General features: G+C 40.2%; 1 non-coding gene across 1 annotated transcript; it reads right to left on the bottom strand.

The window, feature by feature from the left end:
• Window positions 1–6,175: 6,175 nt before the first annotated feature.
• LOC125147318 (U1 spliceosomal RNA) lies at window positions 6,176–6,342 on the bottom strand. Its single transcript, XR_007145146.1, has one exon. It is a non-coding gene; the product is annotated as a U1 spliceosomal RNA (small nuclear RNA).
• Window positions 6,343–7,662: the final 1,320 nt, after the last annotated feature.

Raw genomic sequence — 7,662 nt, 5'->3', positions numbered from 1 at the left:
AAAAAAATCAGATTTAAAATATATTCAATTTAACCTATTATATAAACTTCAGCGTTCTACTTTACATACAATTATAGGTAGAAAGAAACACTTAGTTCTCCTCACTCCCCAACTCCTTTTCTAGAGCTTTCTGTAAAGGCTGCTTTTAGGCAACAGGCTTGAGCAATAAAAATATGTGCAAGGCCAAAGGTCCCACCATGACCACCAAGCCGAATGGAAACAGATTCATTGAGGGAGCCACCTCAGAATAGCCATAGGCCCTAACCAACCGACAGGCTACTTACAACTGGGCACGGTTACCAGGGAAAATTCCCTACTTCTCCTTACTCCCTCACCATGGCCTCCTGTGGCCCCTTACCATGGCCTCCTGGCAGAATAGTCTCTCTCTTTGGCTGTCCTGCCCTCTGTTGCCCTGCAGTGTATTCCGTAAACTTCTATCTCCTTTGTTTTGCCTCTGGTGAATTCTTTCACTGCCTGTGGCTCTGGCTGCCACCCAGTTGGGACATGCCACACTGTCTGAGTTCAGTCTTTTCCTGATTTCCTCCTTGGAAGCTGATTGTAACTTGAGCCTTGTACCACTAAAGTCTGATTTTCTGTGCTCTGATATTTTCCTCTAAAAACATGTGTTGTGGTTGTTGGATAATTTGTAGCTTGCTGTAGATATTAACATTGCTTGTCTCTGGTAGCTGACTAATGTGCTTATTTTAGGTAGCTCATTCCTTTGATGGTAAAGATTATGTTCTGAGAGATATTGAGTGCCAATTTTGTGGAGAGATATTGCTTATGCTAATTCTTATGCCTGGGCATTTAATTTGTTGCATTTACAGTTCAGCATTACTTGGTTTTTCTTTTGTGGTGCAAGGGGAAATAGATTTCTATAGAGTTTTGACTATTATTAAGGGTTATAGGCGCTAGAAGCTAATAATAATAATAATCATTACCATTCATCAAGCGCTTACTGTGTGCCAGGAGTTATTCCAAGTTTTTAGGGGGGGCAGTTTTTTTTTCTTTTTGTATACATTCTTTTTTTCATACAATCTTTCAGCCACAGTGGAGGGTAGATACATTACAATTCCCATTTTAGAGATGTGGAAACCTGAGCTCTCAGAAGCTTCCTTTCCAAGCTGGGTTGTTCTGTCTCAGCATTTCAGAGTGCTAGCTCTCCTTTATGTTCCCCACTCTCCCCTCTGCCCTCCTCTGCTCCCCTCCCCTCTCTGCTCCTGCCTCATTCTCTGTCTCATCTCTCCCTCTGTCCCTCCAGCCTTTCTTCTTTCTATAGCTTCTTCTTTGTTAAGATAAACAATGGCAGCATACAATGGCATAGAAAATTTATGGTGAAGTAATTAAAAGACACAAAAATGAAAAGAATTCTATAGCCCATTTAAGTGACTTTGACTTTCAGCCTGTATAGTATAAATGAGACACCCCTCACCCCCTCCTATCCATCACCCAACAGGTCTTCTATAAGCCTATCACACACAGCATTAAATCAGTTATCTACAATGCTGGGAATCTCAGGGATCTCAGGAATCTCAGACTGAAGATAAGCAGGGGTATTTTGGATACAGAACACTGAGAGTCCAATCTGGCAGACTTTTACAAACAACTCCGCCTTTTAATATCCAACCTCTGTTATAGTCCAGGTCAAAATGTATCTTTTCGCAGACCCCTAACAGTGAAAAGAGAGTTCTCATCTCTAGATCCCATACCTGGATTCTCTGGCAAAGGTCTTCATCCCTTTTCTAAGGTCATAAGAACAAAGGCTCTGAAGTCACCATATTTTTTCATCAGAACCAGACTTAACGATGGTAAGACTGTTTGCCACACTGCCACCCCAGTCACCCCTAACTGAAAGTCTGCCATCACATAAGTTTATTTGCCCAACCGTAAAGGGGTTGATCTTTCTTCAAATGCAAGTGTGCCAGAGATGAAGGATGTCACAAGCTGAGAATATGAGGTCTAGGCAAGCCAGCTGGTTTAACTGAGATTTGTTCTATTAGGAGAAAACGGGAGGAGCAGGGGAGGGGGATGCCATTTGCTGCTGCTGAAAGCAGGAGCTGCCTGGCAGAGGCTCTGCCCTGCAGACCAGGTGGAAAGGAAGGAGCTCTCTGGCCAGACTGCAAACTTCCCAGTTACCTGTAGTAGAGTCTGTGTCCAGAGTTGATTTTAAGTCGGGTTTTTGTTTGCTTTATAACACAGCTGTTTAAAGGATGGCATCTGACTTCGAAAAGAAAGGATCAGTTCATTTGCAGAACTAAGACTGGAGGCCTGAAAAGTAGGTCTCTGTACCTGATAGTGTTGGAATGGTCACATGGTCACTGTTCTGTGGAAAGAAGTGTTGATAGTGGATGGGGGTGGAGATTTGGGAGTCTGTCATAATGTATTTGGGCTGCTATGACAAAATGCCACAGACTGGCTAGCTTACAGACAACTTATTTCTCACAGTTCTAGAGGCTAGAAGTCTGGAATCAGGGTGCCTGCAAGGTCGGGTGAGAGTTTCTTCCTGGTTCAGAGCTGGCACAGTCCCACATAGTGGAAAGTGCAAGGAAGCTCTGTGGAGTCTTTCATATAAGAGCAGGGATTCCATTCATGAGGGTTCCATCCTCAAACCCTAATCCGCTGCTGAGGGCTCCACCTACTAATACCATCACTGTTGAGGGGTAGGATTTTGATACATGAAATTTAGCAGGACACAGCAGAGTACAATTGCTTGAATTTAAATTCGAGTGCTGTGATTTATAGCTTCCTAACACTGTACCGGTGACTCAACCTCTCTAAGCTTCAGTTTCTTCACCTATAAAATGGGACTAATACTAGAACTTCACCTGTATACATTTAAGCAAGATGACTAATGTAAGTAGCAGATGTCATGACTGAATAATGTTGGTTCTTACGGTTTTCATTAAACTATTGGGTTCAGAGGAAGAAATTTAGGAGAGTTGGCTGAGGTGGAAATAAAACACAATTGCCCTATTGTGTAATGTGCCTCATTCTTACCGATTGTGATCTCTTCCAACAAGTTACTGCAAAGCATCTTCACTTTGTTTTGAAATGGGATTTCAGATCTCAATATAAGGGAGTTTTTTTTATGCAAATACAGTCCTATGTACAGCATCTTGTGCCCTCTTCTGGCTTCCTCAAGAACTTCAAGTACATGAATAAGCTAAATAGAAAGTGCATCGTTTTTATTTTACTTTTAGTGGACATCTACTGTTTGCTATTTCTCCAGTTCTAGATGAGAAAGATAAATCTGTACTATTTTGTATGAAGACAGGAGTTATCAGAAATCTTTGATTTTTTTTTCAACAATTTGTTTTTGAAATAGAGATTTCATTGTGCTATTTTATTCGATCCTATTCTTCCACAGCTGGTTCTGCATATCATAACTACTAAATAAATAATTAAACTGTTCCAAAAATGATTGCAGAGACTAAAATCTGAGGTCATTATAATTCCCGAGATGATTAATCAGATGTTTAAAATAGAACCAGCACGTGAAAACCTTTGATTATAGGAAAAGCCTGGGGCTAAAGTCCCAGTTCTATTAAAGATTATATCGGATTTTAACTTATTTTACCCCAGCCTTCAAAAAATAAATAAAAGCATAATTTCTAAAGGTAGGGCATTTCAGGTTGACTGAATGTAGATTTTCAGATGTGGTATGGGGAGAAAAAGAAACAAAAAACATTATTTGCTATGCCTTTTATTGGTGGTATTTGTAGTCCTCTGTGCTATGTCACATCCAGCCAGAGATGTCATGGCATGGCAGGAGGTTTCCTATTAGGATGTGACACCAAAACAGAAGTTTGTGTTGGTAGATACAAGGGAGACAGAGAAGTCAGCAGAGGTCAACTTGTTCAAAGATCTGTTGCTAAGGAAGGTCTCTTGCATCTCAGGGCTTCCTGCAGTAGGAAAGGGTTAGTTGCACAGAATGAAAGCAACATTGGAGGCTTAGCCCAGTTGGCATGAAGAGAAAAGAGGAAAAAATAAATGAAGATAAAAGCAGCAAAGCATTTGTGATGTCAGTTGCAGGTCCTCTTTTACGTCTTATGCTGTGTAACTCACGTGTCACTAAAGTTGAAGAGTCATAATCCAGACTATCACTTTCCAAGGAATCCTGCATTGCTAACATTTAGAATTTATATCGTCTATGGTTCACCCCAAACACAAAGAACTGAAAGCTTTTACAGCAAGAGCCCTTGATTAGTCATTAAAACATATTACTGTTCATGAGAATAAGCAGGTGCAAATAGCCTGTACACTTTGGACAAAGGAGAATCAGGAGCATTTCCTTTACCAAATTAAAAAACCCAGTAAAAGGATATGATGCTTAAAATTGTTGTATTAACGCCAAAGGCTACACAGAGAATAACGGAATTATTATAAGACTGAGAGGCAAATGCTAGCCTTGACATATATGATATACATCCAGGAGATAGAAGCATTTTTCAATAAATGTGCTTGAAATAACTGCTTAAACATCTGAGAGAAAATATTAAAACTTCAAATACTATTACATACCAAAATATATTCCAGGTAGATTACAGGGTTAACTGTATTAAAAAACAGATAATGAAAGAAGAGTTAAATGTATATTGCTGTATGTATATGATGGCATATTTGCCCTTAAAATGGCATTTTTACTGAGAATTTATTGACAAGGGAATATAGTTGTGTCGCTCATGAGTTTTTAGCAATGCAGAACACCCAGAACACAAATGTTTCTAAACACAAAGGGAATTTACTCAAGGATATCATCTCATATGATCTCTAGATCTCTAGGATAGTCAGATAATTATGGCCGGAGGCTGTGCAACTAAGAAAAGCGTGTCGTCCTGGCTATGTCATTGGTGCAGACACGGTCCCCACAGTTTCAAATGTGACACCATGCAGTTCTCTCTTGGATTCTGAGAGGGGGTGCTGCCATCAAGCCATTACCACTGCTGCTCCTGAAAACTCCACGCCTCTTGGCTATGCCATGCTGAGAAATGGATTACAGTTGGAGTCCCTACCTTATGTCACCCTCTTCAAAATGAAAGACCCAAGCATCCCACGAAGGCTGGATCACCTAGGCTACATCCTAACAGCTAAAGAGGCTGGAAAGTGGAGTGAGCATCTATGTCAGAGTGGTGCACGGATTGGCTCAACTACAGTTAAGGTGCTTAGAAGATGCTGGATAGCAATAGATATGACATACATTCCCACATGCTCATGGCATAAATAACGTGCACAAACACTTTATACATGATACAAACCCCATTTTTGCAAAGCAAATTACATATGCATGCAGAGAAATAAAGAAGACTCTAAAGAATAAAACCGAAAACAATAATATTGGATCCAGGGGAGACTAGCAGGTAGAGTTTGGCTTATTATTATTATTATTATTATTATAATTAATTTGTTTTGTTTTGAGAGCGAGAGAGAGGGAAGGGGAAGAGCAGGGGGAGAGGGAGAGAGAGAATCCCAAGCAGTTTCCACGCCAGTGTGGAAGTGACATGGGGCTCAATCTCAGGACTGTGAGATCATGACCTGATCTGAAATCAAGAGTGAGATGCTTAACAAGCTGAGCTGCTCAGACATTCTGGAGTTTGGGTTATTTTTTATATCTGTGTTTTATATCTGTATTTTTATATCTGTGTTTTTTAAATTCTCCCACCGTATGTATATACTAATGTTATCAAAAAATAAGAGAAGGAAACAGAACTTGGTACCTTCACAGCCAATGTGACACAATGTTTGATTTAGAATTAAAAGGAAAAAGGGTGCCTGAGTGGCTCAGTCAGTTATTTTGACTCTTGATTTCCTCTCAGGTCATGATCTCTTGCTGTTTTGGAGATCAAGCTTCGTATTGGGCCCTGTGCTGACAGCACAGAGCCTACCTGGGATTCTCTCTCTCTCTCTCTCTCTCTCTCTCTCTCTCTCTCTCTCTCTCTCTCTCCCCCCCCACCCCTCCCCCACTTTCTCTCTCTTTCTCTCTCTCAAAATACATAAACTTTAAAAAGAAAGGAATCATAGAAAATTTAAAATTCAAGACCCTCTTTCTTCAAGAGAAAACTGAGGACAAGTGAGGACAAAGAGGCTTATTACAAGGGCATGCATGCAGAGGACAGCAAATTCAGGCCAGGAACCCATATTTATTGTATGTTTTTTTCTTTTTTGAACATTTGATCATGAGGGGAAAACATGAGCAGAACCCCCACTACCACAAATTTAGGCAGTCGAGTTTCCCACATTTGGGGAAATCGCAGGGGTCAGCACATCTGGATTGCACTGGATAAGCCTCCCTCCTGGGAAAACCACCTTCATGGTCACGGTATCTCCCTGTGCTCAGGCACTGAACTGCTTCCATGAAAACTCTCTACTCTTCCTCCATATTTACTATATTTTAAGACCAGTTATTTTTCTGTTTCATCTTGGGTATTTGTATTTAATCTGTGACAATTGGACAACATGATACAGGTGATTTGTTTTAAACATTATGGCTAATGGATGTGTAATTCTGATTACATGAGACTTTCCAGTTATTCAGAGTTTTATCACGGGAGTCCTTGTTGGATGGAGAAGGGAACGAGGTACCCACTAACCCAGTCTGTCTCTTGTCAGTAAGAGGGACTTTTGGTTGCCTCTTTGATTCATTTTTTGCAGTAGTGGGATGTAGGCTCACAACACTAATGCCCCTTTGAAAAGGCCTTTGGGATATCTGTATGAAAGTAACATGAGCATGGAGTTGCTCCAAATCAAGTCAGGATGCTTGCTTTCTTATCAAGATGAGATTAATTTACTGTGAGAATTGCATAGAAAGAACATTTCTTTTGAGTTGTATAACATATCAAAATTACTATGTCTTGGGAAGAGAAATCTTTGCGTGAAGGACAATGCTGGGAGTAGTAAGGAGAGATGAACAAGGCAGTCACCTGGTTCTGGGTGACAATGAGCATCCTAATGGCTGCAGCCATTGTCACATCACTAGTCCCAGCAGAAGCCCAGTGTCTAAACTGTAATATGGGGCTCAGTGAAAGCTAATTCAATGAAGATATAGATGTAGGTTATCTTTATATTTCATCTTTATAATAATTATGGCCTCTTGTCCAATGCCTGCTATTTTCTGGGCATTTTGTCAGGTACCTTACATATCTTATTTCTGTTTTGAATGCTTTTTGGAGAACAATTTAGAGACTGATTACAAGCTTATGATGCATCTGTTCAGTTCACAATGATTCTCCATCTGGAAAGCCTGTCTCCAACCTGATCTACAATCCTCTCAACAGTCACTTTTGTAATACATGACCCTGTCTTCTGGTCACTGCAAATTGGGCCAGGATGGACATCTTACTGAACCCAGGACATTTAGATTCTCTCTTCCATGAATTTGCAAATGAAGTTAAGATTCAGAGTCTGTTAGTCTGGGGGTGGTTGGAAGAGTAATATGCAAACTCCAGAATTGTGATTCTCTAGGAAAAAAGAATGGAGTATAAAGCAGGTGCAGAGAAGGAGGAAGAGATCAAAGATAGAGTCTTGACATTTATTCCCTGTATCTGTTTTTACTTAAAACCTAGCTTTAAATCCCTGAATTCTAAAGCTGTCCTCTCTTTGCTTAAACTAGCTAGAATTGATTTTTGAAAGTTAGAAAAGTTTTAATCTAGAATCTTGGCCATTATG

Source organism: Prionailurus viverrinus, chromosome D1 (assembly GCF_022837055.1).
Source record: "Prionailurus viverrinus isolate Anna chromosome D1, UM_Priviv_1.0, whole genome shotgun sequence".
NCBI lineage: Eukaryota > Metazoa > Chordata > Mammalia > Carnivora > Felidae > Prionailurus > Prionailurus viverrinus.
The sequence above is the reverse complement of the archived record's forward strand: the minus strand, read 5'-3'. Positions and strand labels throughout refer to the sequence as shown.